This window comes from Bidens hawaiensis, unplaced genomic scaffold (assembly GCF_021521415.1).
Source record: "Bidens hawaiensis isolate Kalapana, Puna unplaced genomic scaffold, B.hawaiensis_p1.1 tig00010699_1, whole genome shotgun sequence".
In the NCBI taxonomy this organism is placed as follows: Eukaryota; Viridiplantae; Streptophyta; class Magnoliopsida; order Asterales; family Asteraceae; genus Bidens; species Bidens hawaiensis.
In genome coordinates this window covers 735,206-750,196 of record NW_027491818.1, presented here as the reverse complement: position 1 = coordinate 750,196, position 14,991 = coordinate 735,206, and positions in this window count along the sequence as shown.

The window sequence follows — 14,991 nt, the reverse complement described above, 5'->3', positions numbered from 1 at the left end:
ACTGTTGTTAATTGTTATATATGTTATCGGTTGCACTCGGGTCATATACCCGACCCGACCAATTACAATTTGCAAATTTGGCAGTTGGATAATGTTAATGTGGGTTTTATTTGTGTTGTACATTACTATTGTCTTTTAGTATCTTTACTTATTTAATGGTGCATATAGTAGTATTCATATAATATGTTCACATGTCAAAATCGGAGTACTGTTTTTACATATCAAAACCGGTTACACTTTATAAGGGTCAAGTTATTTTACAAAAGGTAATAAAAATAAGAAGGGTGAGAAGCTGTAAATAATTAACATGTGTCAAGTGGAGATCAAAAGAAAAATGGTATAAAGGTAATTGTACACATTTTTTATCTCCATATGCAAGGCACATGTTAATACTCCCATCATTTTAGAACGTTTATAACCTTTTCGTATGATATTTTTTATTAAAAAAATTCATCATAATAACAAACGTTTTTTTTATCTTTAATATGAGTGATTTTTGTTATATAAAATTTAAAACAAAAATCACGTCATTGTGTCTTTTCGCACACCATTGTGTTTTTTCGCTTATCATTGTGTCTTTTTTCGTCATTGTGTGTTTTCGCTTATCATTGTGTTTTTTCGTCATTGTGTCTTTTTGCACACCATTGTGTCTTTTTGCTTATCATTATGTTTTTTTACGTCATTGTGTCTTTTCGCACATAATTGTGTCTTTTCGCTTATAATTGCGTCTTTCTTCGTCATTGTGACTTTTCACACACTATTGTGTATTTTCGCTTATCATTGTGTCTTTTTTCGCCATTTTGTCTTTTTTCGTCATTGTGTATTTTCGCACACCATTATGTCTTTTCGCTTATCATTGTGTCTTTTTTAGTCATTGTGTCTTTTCGCACACCATTATGTCTTTTCGCTTATCATTGTGTCTTTTTTCGTCATTGTGTCTTTTCGCACACCATTGTGTCTTTTCGCTTATCATTGTGTCTTTTTTCGTCAGTGTCTTTTCGCTTATCATTGTGTCTCTTTTCGTCATTGTGTCTTTTTTCGTCATTTTGTCTTTTCGCACACCATTGTGTCTTTTCGCTTATAATTGTGTCTCTTTTCGTCATTGTGTCTTTTCGCACACCATTGTGTCTTTTCGCTTATCATTATGTCTCTTTTCGTCATTGCGTCTTTTCGCACACCATTGTGTCTTTGTTCGCCATTGTGTTTTTTCGCACACCATTGTGTCTTTTCGCTTATCATTGTGTCTTTTTTCGTCATTGTCTTTTTTGTTATTGTGTCTTTCAGCTCATCATTATGTTTTTTAAATACTAATAACACCATTGTGTAATAATAATATGTAAAAATAATGATAAAATAACAACAAATTATCTAATACATAAAACATAATGATTAATACATGTTACACAATAACTTGAAACGTAAAACACAATGGTGAATATGTATAGCACAATGATCTAAAACGTAAGACACAGTGGTGAATATGTATAACACAATTACCTAAAACGTAAGACACAGTGGTGAATATATATAACACAATGACTTGAAGCGTAAAACACAATGGAAGCAACATATTACACAATGACACAATGAACAACAAAAAAACGCAATTAAAAAACCCATTAAATTTTTTTTATTTTTATATAATAATATGATATACTCATATTAAAGATAAAATAACGTTTATTATTATGATGACTTTTTAAAAAAATAATGTCGTATGAAAAAGTTATGAACATTTTAAAATGATAGGGGGAATTGGCATGTGCCTTGCATGTTGAGAGAAAAATCAACAAAGGTGGGTTATTACCTTCATGTCCTTTCCATCAATTTTTATTTATTAAATTAATCTCAGTCATTCAAATTTATGATCAATGGACTGGATTCATTCTCACTCTTCTCATTTTTATTATCATTTGTATTTTAACTTTACCCAACTTTATAAATGTGATTTTGAATTTGAATAACGCAAGTTTACCAAAAGGTGAGATGGTACTAGTTGAATGATTGTGGCACAAGAAACCTTTTTGTAATTAGAAATTTTCACTATGAAAAGCCGTAGGTATAAATTAGATTATAGTCTAGTGGTGTTATATATTGAAACTTTTTTCGTTTTCTTTTAAAAACCCTGACAGATACATCAACCATATTACATGTTAAATATACTAATAAAATAATAACAAGTCAAGCTGTTAAATATGTTTTATTAAAAAATAATAATAATACAAGTAAATTAATCTATTATTATAACAAGGTTTTCTAGACACCTGTCATCCATACATCAATCAATCCTTCCTTTTTATTTTTACTTTCCATTATTTTGACACCTGTCTTGAAAACCTAGATTTAGGAGCAGTTAAGGTTTTTGTTTTCTCGAATAAAAAATAACTCCACCACCATAACTGTCGTCCTCCATCTCCTACTTTAACGTTTTCAATCATCAGTATTTAACGCTTATGTGTGTTCCAATTCGTGGAAATTGACGCTGGCAGGTTTGATTTTGTTACTGATTTGAGCTCAACATAATTTATTGCAATTCGTATATGGATATGGAGATTAGTTAACGGGGAACCGGGAAAGCAACACAAACGACGGTATGCAACTTTTTGTTGTTTTTTATTTTGGATTTCATTAAATACTGCCCCTGACTTTTACCATACGGTTCCTCCAATTCCGTCATCAAGCCGTCGATGGGGAGAAACCAGACGGTACGTGTTCTAAATTATGGTGGTTGTTTACTTTGTAAATGCTGCTACTTGTGATAGACATTACTCCATTTATGTAAATTGGATTTTCGACTATTTTTATGAAAAAAAGTTATCACCTCCTTTTAATTAGTATCATTCTGGTTAGAGATAATTACACTGAAAAATGGTTCTCTGGTTATGCTTGCCGTTACTTAATTAATAGCCATATTATGCTACCAAAATAACTGTGATCCAACAAGGACAAGTAAAAGTTGTTTATACTACAACTCAATCATGCAAATTTTGTTGAGCTTATGTATTATTATGGGCTATGCCTTATCCTATACATGGCAAAACGAGCGATTTAACGGGATGCATGGTTTGGGTCAAACCCTGTTCGAGTCATGACAGGTTTTGCTCAAAACTGGTTGTTCCATAATCTTTGTTTTTTGCAGATTGCACGTAATAAATTATTATGTGAATCAATATAATTTTTACAATTATGTAGACTTTATCGTTTTCTTTATTTAGCCCATGTAGTAAAATTTATAGTATGTTAGTTTTTAGTATCCATAACTTTTGCATGTAAATATTTCTTAGCAATTAGGAATTTAATTAGTTTGTTAGCATGTTGCATCTTTTGGTTAACTAGAATAGTAGTCTGCTCAAGGCTGGAGCAAAAACGGATCAGATTATAACTTCTCGATTGATAGCCTCGAGTCTCTGGTATTAAATGGCTCCGTACATATATATATATATATATATATAAGTCACTTTTATGTTTATTAGATTACTATTTGTTATGTATGATGGTTTTGAAATTCTTGACTAATTGATTTAGAGATTTGCCTATAACATCTTTAGCCATATTTTGTGTCTTTTTTCACTGTAGGCCCAACATTATTGGTTGATGCTTCAAAGAACAAGAATATAGCAGGTTACAAATTCAAATATGGTTCTTTAACTAAAATCTTAAATTGTTTATGCCAAGCAATACATGTGTATTTCTATTCTAGGTGCTTCATGATTCTTTCTGTATAAACATGAGCAATATCTGTCACACCCCGACCAAAGGCGGCGGAACATGTCGGGGTGCAACGGATTGCCCAAAACACAACACTATTAAATTGACAATATTTAATCAACTCATTTATTTCATAAATCAATAAACAACACATCTTGTTCATACAAACAAATTGAATACAAGTAAACAAATATATTGTTCGTTTTACTAATATCCTAATAGTCTTGATAACGTTTTCTCCAAGTCCTCGAGTCAACTATAGTCAAATTTGTAACATTGCATAAAATAAAGTTTGTCAACACAAAGGTTGGTGAGAAATTTCATAGTTTGAAACAATATGTAAATAATAAGAAATGTCCACAACTTGTACACGAAACAATAAATAAAAGCAATAATTTGGATAAAATTGAGGTCGCTAATAAGAATACATTAGCGACACCGTCTATAAGAGAATACAAATAGATTCGGATTTCATGAGGTCGTTAATAAGAATACATTAACGGCACCGTGCTATAAGAGAATACGAGATAGTTCACGGATTTATGAATCAACCAACCAAAAGCGGTAAACACATAAGCATATAAGCATGTAAGCATAGAACACCAAATCGAACATTTATTTAAGTAAGGTATACAATAAAGTTTGTGGTTTAAGACTCAAGTATAAAACATTTAGTTTGAATAAGTATGCAATATCACCCCCAAAACGAAAGATGGAAAACGGGGTATGAAAAGTGTAGGTTCCCGGCCGGATCTACACAGGAGTATCTCGTAACACGAGGGTGCGGAATCCCCACGTAATACGATACGAGCGTAAGATAGATAATACGTTGAACCGATAAACAAATACACGTCACAATACTAATAAACACGATTGTATTGCAACACTTCAACACGTGATATCAATAATCACCAATACACGTTCGAAAAAAAAAAACTTCTTTTTAAGATAAGCCGAAGAGAGGTTTAAATAGACCTCGACAACTTCGCCTAACATACTAGGCGAAGTTGTCATAACTTCGCTTATTTCCAAGTTCGCCTACATCCCAGGCGAACTTGTGCAAAACAATATTCAAAACCAAAACAAACAATCTAACACGATTACAGACACATACAAAACACAAGATACTGAACTACTGACATTATGCACCAACAGACTCCCCCTTGGCAGTAGCTTCATATCTCTATCTTCATTCTCGTGTCTAGTAATCCCAAAAATCTCGTGTCACCTGTCTTCAAGCATGAACACCCTGTCTTACACAGACAGAGACCACCCTCTGGTACTTCTTGGCTTCATCTTTCCACGCAGGAATGTAGAATATCTTCTTATCGTTTAGTACCTGCAAATCAGCTTGAGACAAATTTACCAAGTGCATGGGATCATACACTCTCAGAATCTCCTGTTCGTCTTCATCTTCCATAACAGCTTCAGCTGTTTGACTATCAACGTACCACCACTTGAGACTCTTTAAAACATCCTTGGGCATTATCTTCATCGGCACTTCTTTCAAACACCGAATCGGCTTATATTTCATCACCATCCAAGGCTTGCCATCAACTCGCATTCCTCTTTCCTTATCTTCAACTAACTTCTCTTTCTGAGGCTTTAACAACTCAAACTTCTTTTCTTTCACACTTTCATTCCACACAATCTTCCCAATTATTCTAGCCATATTGTTATCATTCTTATTAATCAATCCCAATTTAGCCAAATCCTTCACCTCACACTCAGGCAAGGTATTGAGCGATCTCAACGTCCTCTTAAAATACTGAATCCCATCAAAGCGTTTAATCATAAATAACTTTAACTGCTCATCATACAGCCAGCAAATAATACCCTTCTTTGACTCAGCATACCCCTTGATATTGTAACTCTTTTTGAACATCGTTGGAACCGCTGGCTTCTTTGTCTTAACAAACCACTGAGCGTTGCCTTCTTTCCATCTCGGCTGTTCTTCCCACTCAGACTCATCTGACACATCCATATCTTGACTCACATTCACCTTGTCAACGTCTGGAATATCATGTTCTACACTATCATCCACAATCTCACCTTCTTCTATCTCACTATCAATCACAATCTGTTCTCCTATCTTTTCAATCTCATCAATAGTTAACACATCATCTGTTAAATCATCGTCATCACCCAACGTTTCCTCATCATCAACAACCACGACATTTTCACCACCTGATCCACCTGATGTACCAGTTGACTCCCCCTGAGATGTGGAAGTCCCAAGAGTTTGTTCAGTTCTTGGCAACTCACCACCTGCACCTTTCGATGCATTGGGATCATCGTCTCTATCTTGTCTCTTCTTGGTTCTCAACTCGTCGCCCTTGCAGCTCGTCTCCCCCTGAGATGCTAAGAACTGTTTTAGAGCATCAAATAGTTTACCGTGTTCAGCAAGGAGGGACGATTGGATCTGATTTTCTGCTACAAGTCGTTGGATAGCTTGAGTCTGGATTAGATTGATTCTTGACTGTTCAGCAGCTACTCGTTCAAGAGCAGCTATCCTTTCAGAATCAGACAAGGTAGCATCAAAATCAAAACGCATGTGAGAAACGTCTTGAGCATAAGGTGGAGGTATTCCCAAACTAGCTGGAGTATCAGAAGTAGTCTGAAAAGTAATTGCGGGTGGTATTGAAACAGGCAACCCCGCAGTAGCAACCAACGTTGACTCAACAAATCTTGCAACAACCTCCGATGGAGTAACAGTAGGAGGTGGCAAGGAGACTATCTCTGGTGCTGTAAATTGAAACGTGATCGGAGGAACACCAAAGGATGACGATGTTGTCACCACGGGAACACTTGAGGTAATCGGCACTGTCACAATCATAGAAGCAGGAACCATAGTCATACCAGATAACGAGGGTGGAGAGAAACGAACCACCCTTGAGCTTTCACCAACTCCTGAACTCTCACCAGTTCTGACCTTCTTCGATCTTCGTACCAACTTGTCTAACTCCTCCTCATAGTCAGATTCACTGTCATCCGAGTCTTTCTTTCTCTTGCCATGTATTCTTTCTTGTCTGACCAGAATCTGTTGTGCTTCAGCAATATCGTCAATGGAGGAATCAGAGTCGGTTCTCTCAGAACCCGCCACAGACGTAGCGACCATAGAAACATTCACACCAGATGCCTCAGCTACTGGGGCTTGAACTTCAGCAGCTGGATCAATATGTTCCATGTCGAAGAACCCTTGTCCTCCCAAGGCGGCTTCAAGATCGACCTGTTCTTCCGGAGCTGCAACAGAATCAGCAGGCAGTGCTTGCTGTACCACAGGTGGTGATTGAACCACAGGAGGTGGTTGAGGAACATTAGCCTGTTGCGGTGCCGGGTCTCGAAATTCATCTTCTGGAGGAGCAATATAAGCCGGATTTACCAGATAACCAAATAGTGCAGTGTGCCGCGGACGAAGCTCTGGTTTGCTACGAGCACTTGACGACCTGCATTGCGCAAAGATTCTCTTACTTACACTCTCAACATAACGGATAGGACGTCGTTGAGGTAGCGTAGGGGCTACATGATTCAAAATCATCTGTAAAAATCTCGGGTACATTAAAAATCTTTCCCTGGCGACCGCGCGTCTCTGACGATCAATTTCATAAAACACCATCTGACTAAAGCTGTATGGCTTGTTGTAAGTCAGGGCTGTCATTGCAGATTGCATCGTTGCCCCCATACCGTCTGTACCAGCTTTACGACCAGACATGCACACTATCATCACGTTCATCAGAAAACGCCACTGATCTAATAAAAATCCCTTTCTCCTTTGAGTGTCACCCAACGGACCCGAATAACCCATACGTAGAAACGCACCATCTCTGAATGGAGCCGGAAAATCTGTTGGATCATTTGTAGTTTCAACCCCGAACTGCAAAGCGACCCTTATTTGATCTGCAGAGAACTGTACCACCTGATTGTTCACTGTAGCGCGCATAACCGGAGGATCAACTCTACAGTCATATTCTACCGTTCGCCAAAAGTCTTCAATATTTGGTAGAGAAATGGGGAGGGTAGTCGTGATGGCATGAAAAATACGTGAGCGAACGAGGAATGATATGATCTCACGATAGTCGTCTATACCACTAGCATCCGGATCCAAAGTGATATACATGTTGTGACCCAGAAAGAACTGTCGGTTGTTGTCACCACCTTCGTCACCACCAGCACCACCAGCCCCTGCCACAGCAGCCATATCTGCGCAACAAATGGTCTAAGTTAGAACATTGACGTAGCAGATCATAACCTCGCCTGTTACCATGAGCGAAGTAATGATAACATCTCATGTGCAGGCGAAGTTAGACATATGGCGAAGTTGAGTACAACTTCGCCCTACACCCTAACTTCGCCTGAGAACATACCAGAACTTTTAAATAATATAAGCTTGAGTAGGCGAAGTTAAACATATGGCGAAGTTGAGTACAACTTCTCCTAAACCCTAACTTCGCCTAAGAACAAACCTGAACTTTTAAGTAAAATAACCTTTAGCAGGCGAAGTTAAACATATGGCGAAGTTGAGTACAACTTCGCCTAAATCCTAACTTCGCCTGAATCTGAAACGGCGTATAACTGGGGTTCGATCGTGGTTTTGTTTGGAGTATTTGAGAATGAAAACATGAAAAGATAGTTCTATTGAGATCTAGAAGACCAAATGGGTTACAAACACAGTAAAAACAGATAGTTTATCGAGTGTTTAAAGGGTTGCACAAACTATGTCACAAACCGGACCACAAAGGTATCTGATTAACACCATTAACATGAATTACAGGTTAAACCGATCCTACACACCTTTAACACGGACAAGAAACAGATAATAATGAGGTTCGATTCAAGGTATAAGTTCGCCGAGGGTAGAAGTGTGGGTATAAGTTCGCCGAGTGTTTGATAGTTTGGGAAGTGTTTGACCAAGTTGACCCCTTATATAGGTTCGAAAATACATGGGCGAAGTTAAGGTTAACTTCACCCCTGTGACAACTTCGCTGGTCGACTTCGCTGTGATAATAACTTCGCCTGAACCAACTTCTTAATAAACAACATCGCCTTAAATTAGATTAAAGAGAAAGGAATCAAAACTAGTAACCAAGTATTTATTAAAACGTACCAATGTATAAAACATAAAATAAAGTAAAGATAATTAATTAAACGGGATCAAATTTCAGTCTTGACGAGGACCTGTATGTTTTAGAAAAGATCCGAACAGGAATCATACTAATTAAGTGGCTGTCACATAGATCCATGTTCAGCGATATTATGACATAAAGAAACAGGTTGTAAGCATGTATAAAACTTAGTATGATTTTCATCGCTTCTGTGATTCGGATTAGGTTCAATTAAGCTCAAACTTTAGATGGACATCACATGAGAGATTGTGATGCCTCCTATCTATTCTCAAAGCGTATTTGGCTTTCCCCAAGTCACCCCGAGTTGACTTCGACCCGTAGTGTCTGATTAAACAGTAAGCACACATCCATCTTTAGAGTCTTCTTCCCGTTCTCTTTCTTGCCTCTTTATTTATATGTGAGACAACACAAGCTTCAGAAGGCTTAACAACATATATGTTTTTTTTGTTTTTTTTACTAAAGACATTAATACAACTTCAAATTATAGACACCTGCAAGTCCCGAATCTGGATCACTGCAGGTACTTGACACTATCTTCTCGGGAATTAGAACGCTCACGGGCTCGTGTATGACTGGGTAATCACTTTTCTGCCTATCATTCGGAAAGATGTATATGGAGACATGCACAACTCAGAATGATTCTCCACATTAAATCGAGGAGATTTAGTTTGTATCACTTCTACTTTTACGCACCATAGAAAGCTACCATAACTTACAATGGCTGTTCTAGAGTCTTTTAGGCCTAATAACTTCACCAGTTAAGCACACAGAATTAGTTTTTCTATCACTTTCCATGGATGGATCAATTTTCTTTTAAACATTATATTGAAACTTCTTACGAAGTTATAGACTTGAAAAATTATATCATCTCCCAAAAAAAAAATTAAATTCTATCGCCCCGATCACGTCAAAGTCTTCAGGTAACCGGCTATCCTGAAGATCCAATGGATCAGCTGGACCGACCACATACGAGTATGTGTCCTTCTAACTAAGTATGAACGACTATTTTTCAGCGAAAGAATAAAAACCCATCATAAACCGCCCCGGTCACTTTCAGTCATCTGGTTAATGGCTATCCTCAAAATCTACTAGTAGAAGTAAGGACCAAACATAGCCGAAGATGTGTCCATCAAACTGAAGCAACCGACATAATTCTAAGCGATAGTGATGGTTTTTTTTTTTTAAATCAAAACGAAAAACAAGGTTACTCGGGATTGATCATCCCATTAAGCTCAACAAGATTTTGAAAACGGGATCGGTCAAACGCTTTAGTAAAAAGATCGGCGAAATTATCCAAAGAATCAACCTTTTCAAGCACAATTAATTTCTTCTCAGCACAATCCCGTATAAAATGATGACGAATGTCAATATGTTTAGTTTTGCTGTGTTTGACGGGATTGTTAGCTGAGATTGCAGCAGTGTTATCAATGCAAATAGGAGTTTGAGTGAAATTCAGACCATAATCGCGCAATTGCTGTTGTATCCATAGAACCTGGGAGCAGCAGTTTGATGCTGCCATGTACTCTGCTTCGTAGGTGGAAATGGCTACTGAGGTCTGCTTCTTGCACTGCCACGACACCAATCTTCCTCCCAGAAACTGACATCCACCGGTTGTTGACTTCCTGTTCTGATTGCAACCTCCATAGTCAGAATCTGTGTAAGCTACCAAATCCAGTTCTCCCCCTTTCGTATACCACAATCCCAACTTAGGCTTGCCTTTGAGATACTGCAATATTCTTTTCACTCCCTTCATGTGAGATTCCTTCGGGCTTGCCTGAAAACGAGCACAAAAACAAACTGCAAACATAATATCAGGTCTAGATGCAGTTAGATACATTAAAGAACCTATGATTGCTCGATATTGGGTGGGATCAACGTCTTCATCACTGTCAGAATCAGCACCTAGTTTGTGATTGACGCATACTGGAGTATCAAATGGGGTGCTATCGTCCATCTTGAAGCGTTTGAGCACATCATGGACATATTTTGTTTGATGAATAAACATCCCATCTTTCTTCTGATCTACCTGCAATCCCAAAAAGAAAGTTAATTCACCCATGGCGCTCATTTCAAACTTCTTTTTCATGACTGCTTCAAATTCCTGACACATGGCGACTTTTGATACATCAAAAATGATGTCGTCCACATAGACTTGAACGAGTAGAAAATCTCCCCCTTTTCTCTTGACAAATAGCGTGCTATCGATCTTTCCTCTTTCGAACCCATTCACAAGCAAGTAATCGGACAAGGTTGCGTACCAGGCACGAGGGGCCTGATGTAGCCCATATAAAGCTTTACTCAGTTTGTACACATGATCAGGAAAATCTGGGTCAGGGAATCCCGGAGGTTGTTCAACATACACCACCTCATCGACTTTACCATTAAGAAAGGCACTTTTCACATCTAACTGGAACACTTTCATCTCTTTGTGTGCAGCAAATGCCAAAAATAGTCGAATTGCCTCTAATCTTGTCACAGGAGCAAACACTTCGTTGTAGTCGATTCCTTCTTGCTGATTAAACCCTTTTACTACTAGTCTTGCCTTGTTCCGTATGATTATCCCTTTCTCATCTCTCTTACATTTAAAAACCCACTTTGTACCGATAGCATTTACATTTTGTGGTTTTTCAACTAATTTCCATACTTCCATCTTCTCAAACTGTGTTAATTCTTCTTGCATGGCTGCAACCCACGAGCTATCTTTTAGAGCCATTTGATATTTCTTCGGTTCAATCTGGCTGATGAAGCAGGTGTACAAGCATTCATTTATGATACCTGTGTCTTTAATGCTTGCGTAAACACATGTGTGTTCATCCAAACTTCTTCTTGTTTGAACACCATCAGACAGATTACCTATCACGTTCTCCAAAGAGGGATTTTTGTGAACTCCAGTAGTCTGAACCGGACCGACTTCCAGATTGTTTTCTAAATTCGAAGAGAGTTCATCAGTGGGTGATTGATGTTGAGAGTGAAATGGATTGTAGAATTCTTCTTCAGTAGAGGCAGCAGGAGTATCAACGGCACTTGACAAGGAAGGTTGACTTTCATCGTATCGCGGACGTTGCACAATATTTTCCTCCTCGTCATACAGAATCTGTGAAGCAATTTTCTCATCAACTTCTGCAAAATCCAAGTAAGGCATATTAAAAGATTTGAATAGTTTATCATAGTCGAAAGCTTCAGCGGGTCCCATGCTAGGCCTTGGTGATTTGTAACTCATAATGTCAGTGTTACATACCACCTCAACCTTGCTGTTCGATAAATTAAAGACTCTTCTGTTGGGAGTCCCAACAACATATCCGACTAAATTACCTTCATCGGCTTTCTCACCAAATTTTGAGTTTGTCTTTAGTATCGAACATGGGGACCCGAAAGGTTCGAGACCATTCAAGTTTGGCTTTCTACCATGCATGAGTTCATAATAAGTTTTATTTAATATTTTAACAGTTAAAACACGATTAAGGATATAACAGGCTGTGGCAACAGCTTCAGCCCAGAACACCACGGGAATTTTAGCATCTGCTAGCATGGTTCTGGCTCCTTCGATTAGCGTTCTATTCTTCCTCTCAGCTACTCCATTTTGTTGCGGAGTATACGGGGCGCTGTACTGATGTTCTATCCCTTTCTGTAAGCAGAACATCTCCATATGATAGTTCTTGAACTCTGTACCATTATCACTCCTGATGTACTTAACCTTTCTCCCAACAATATTTTCAACCTTGGTAATCAAGTTAATTACCAACTGAACTGTCTCATCTTTTGCCTTCAGAAAGTATACCCAAGAGTATCGAGAGTAATCATCGGTTACAACCAAGCAGTATGACGTTCCACCTAGACTCATTACATTCACAGGACCAAAGAGATCCATGTGTAGTAGGTCTAGGGTGCTGACAATTGAGTTAACCTTCTTGGAGTGATGAGGCTTTTTGTGTTGCTTTCCTTTCTTGCACGACAAGCATTGATCTTCAAATTTAAAATTCTTTAAGGGAACTCCAAGTACCAGCCCATTCTTGACAATGTAATTCATTTTGCGAAGATGTATATGTCCCATTCTTCGATGCCATAACTCTGACTCAGACTCAGACTCAGTTGCCTTTGACAAAAGACATGACTCTTCTGTTGTCATCTCAGTTGATCTCATATCCATTACATACGTGTTCTTTTCTCTTGGAGCTTTCATCACTACCCAGGCCTTTGGTATCTTGAAACCAGGATAAAGAACGATTGCCTCATTTTTTGTAAAATGCACCGTGTATTCTTTGTCACAAATCTGAGATACACTCAACAAGTTATGCTTCAACTCTTCCACAAAATTCACCTTCTCTAACTTCATTCTTCCATTTGTCACAGTTCCAATACCACTGATTCTACCTCCACTCTCTCCAGCGAAACTAACCCTTCCTCCTTGAACGGATTTCCAATCACATAAAAAATTCTTGTTACCAGTCATGTGCCGGGAACAGCCATTGTCAACAACCCACAGATTGTTTACAGCCTTGTTTGACTGTTCCTGCACAATTAAAGAAATAGATTAAAATCTGGGGACCCAAGACCTACTGGTCTTGGGTCGATTAAATCTGTTGACCGGCATCCAGTACTTTGGTTGCCCAAAGTCAGTTTGAGGATGGTTTCTGTAAGTTCTGAAAGGAAACCTTCTAGAGGACTGGCTATGAGGCCATCCAAACCTTAGTGAATTAACTGAATTATAATTGTTGGTTTGGTAGTTAACTGGGAAAAAATGAGACTGATTTCTTTGAAACCTTGGATTAGTCCAATGTCTGAAATTTGGTGTGTTTGCATTCTTACCAGTATCATAACTAGTATTCCTTTTATTCCCATTTTCGGAGGCCTCATACCTCTAAATTTTCTCTGTTTTAGAGGACAATCAGCAATAAGGTGTCCTACTTTGTTGCATCTAAAACAACTTCTGTTTTGAACTTTCGTCTCAACAGTTGTTGCAGATGTCGAGGTTGCATTACTACCCGTTTGTCTAACATATGGTGGACGAACGGGTTTAGAGAGGAATTCTTTTCATCGGGCTTATATTCTTCCCCACGTTTTAGTAACACTACCTCTTCTTTTATCTCACCCGATTCGGATGACTTGTCCGAATTTTATGAGACAGAGCTAGGGACAGAAATCTCAACATTAGAAATTGACTTACTCGTTTCGCTCTTATCAACTTCAGGTTCTTTAGTCGAAATTTTGACTGGAACAGTCTGACTAATCTCAACATTAGTAGATTGCTGATTACTAGGATTATAAGTATAGTTATTGTTATACGGTGGTGGAACTTCAGAAAATCCAATTCCCCCTTTGTTAACCGGGGAACGTTGAACACTTATGATGTGATCTAGCATTGCTGAGGAATTTCTAAATTGTTCAATTTTTCTGTTTAGTTCCATCACTTTTACCTGGTAATCAGCTATCTGTTTATCTTTTTCAGCAATTAGTTTGGTTTTTTCTTCTAACACTTCATAACTAAGATCAATTACTTGTATTTTTTCAGCTAGACTGGCTTTAAGACTTCTGATATCCTTTTCACTAGCTTTTATTTTTACCGAGTAACTGTTTTCTCTAATTTTAGTATAGTGATGATCTTCTTTTAACGTTTTAAATTGTGTGTCCAAACTAACAAACTGATCAGTTATTGTTTTCAATTGTTCAGACAGATTTTCACATTGTTCACAATGAAGTTCAGAACTTACCTCAGAGAGCTGGTCGTTCACTTCTGCCATATATGCTTGATTTTCTCCCGTCTCCCTCTCACTTCCTCCAGTTTCGATGTTTACCAAATTAGCATGTTCGAGCACTTCCTCAACTTGTATATTCCAGTTATATCCACCATTCTGTCTAGATAACATAGCCCTATTCTCACTACCTCCCCTATTCTGTTGTGCAGGCCTGTTCTGACTCCGTTCAACTCTCTCATTTGTACATTCCTTAGCAAAGTGATCATTTTGTTGACAGTTGTAACATCGAACCTTTGATTTATCAAACCCTGGTCTTTCTCCAACGAACTTTCTACCCGTTTTCTTCATGAATCTCTTTACCCTTCTTACTATCATAGCCATCTGCCACTGCAGGTCCATCTCTTCCAAATCATCAGCATCAATCTGATCATAGTCTTTATCCAAAGTTGCAGGGTCGACTATTTTAC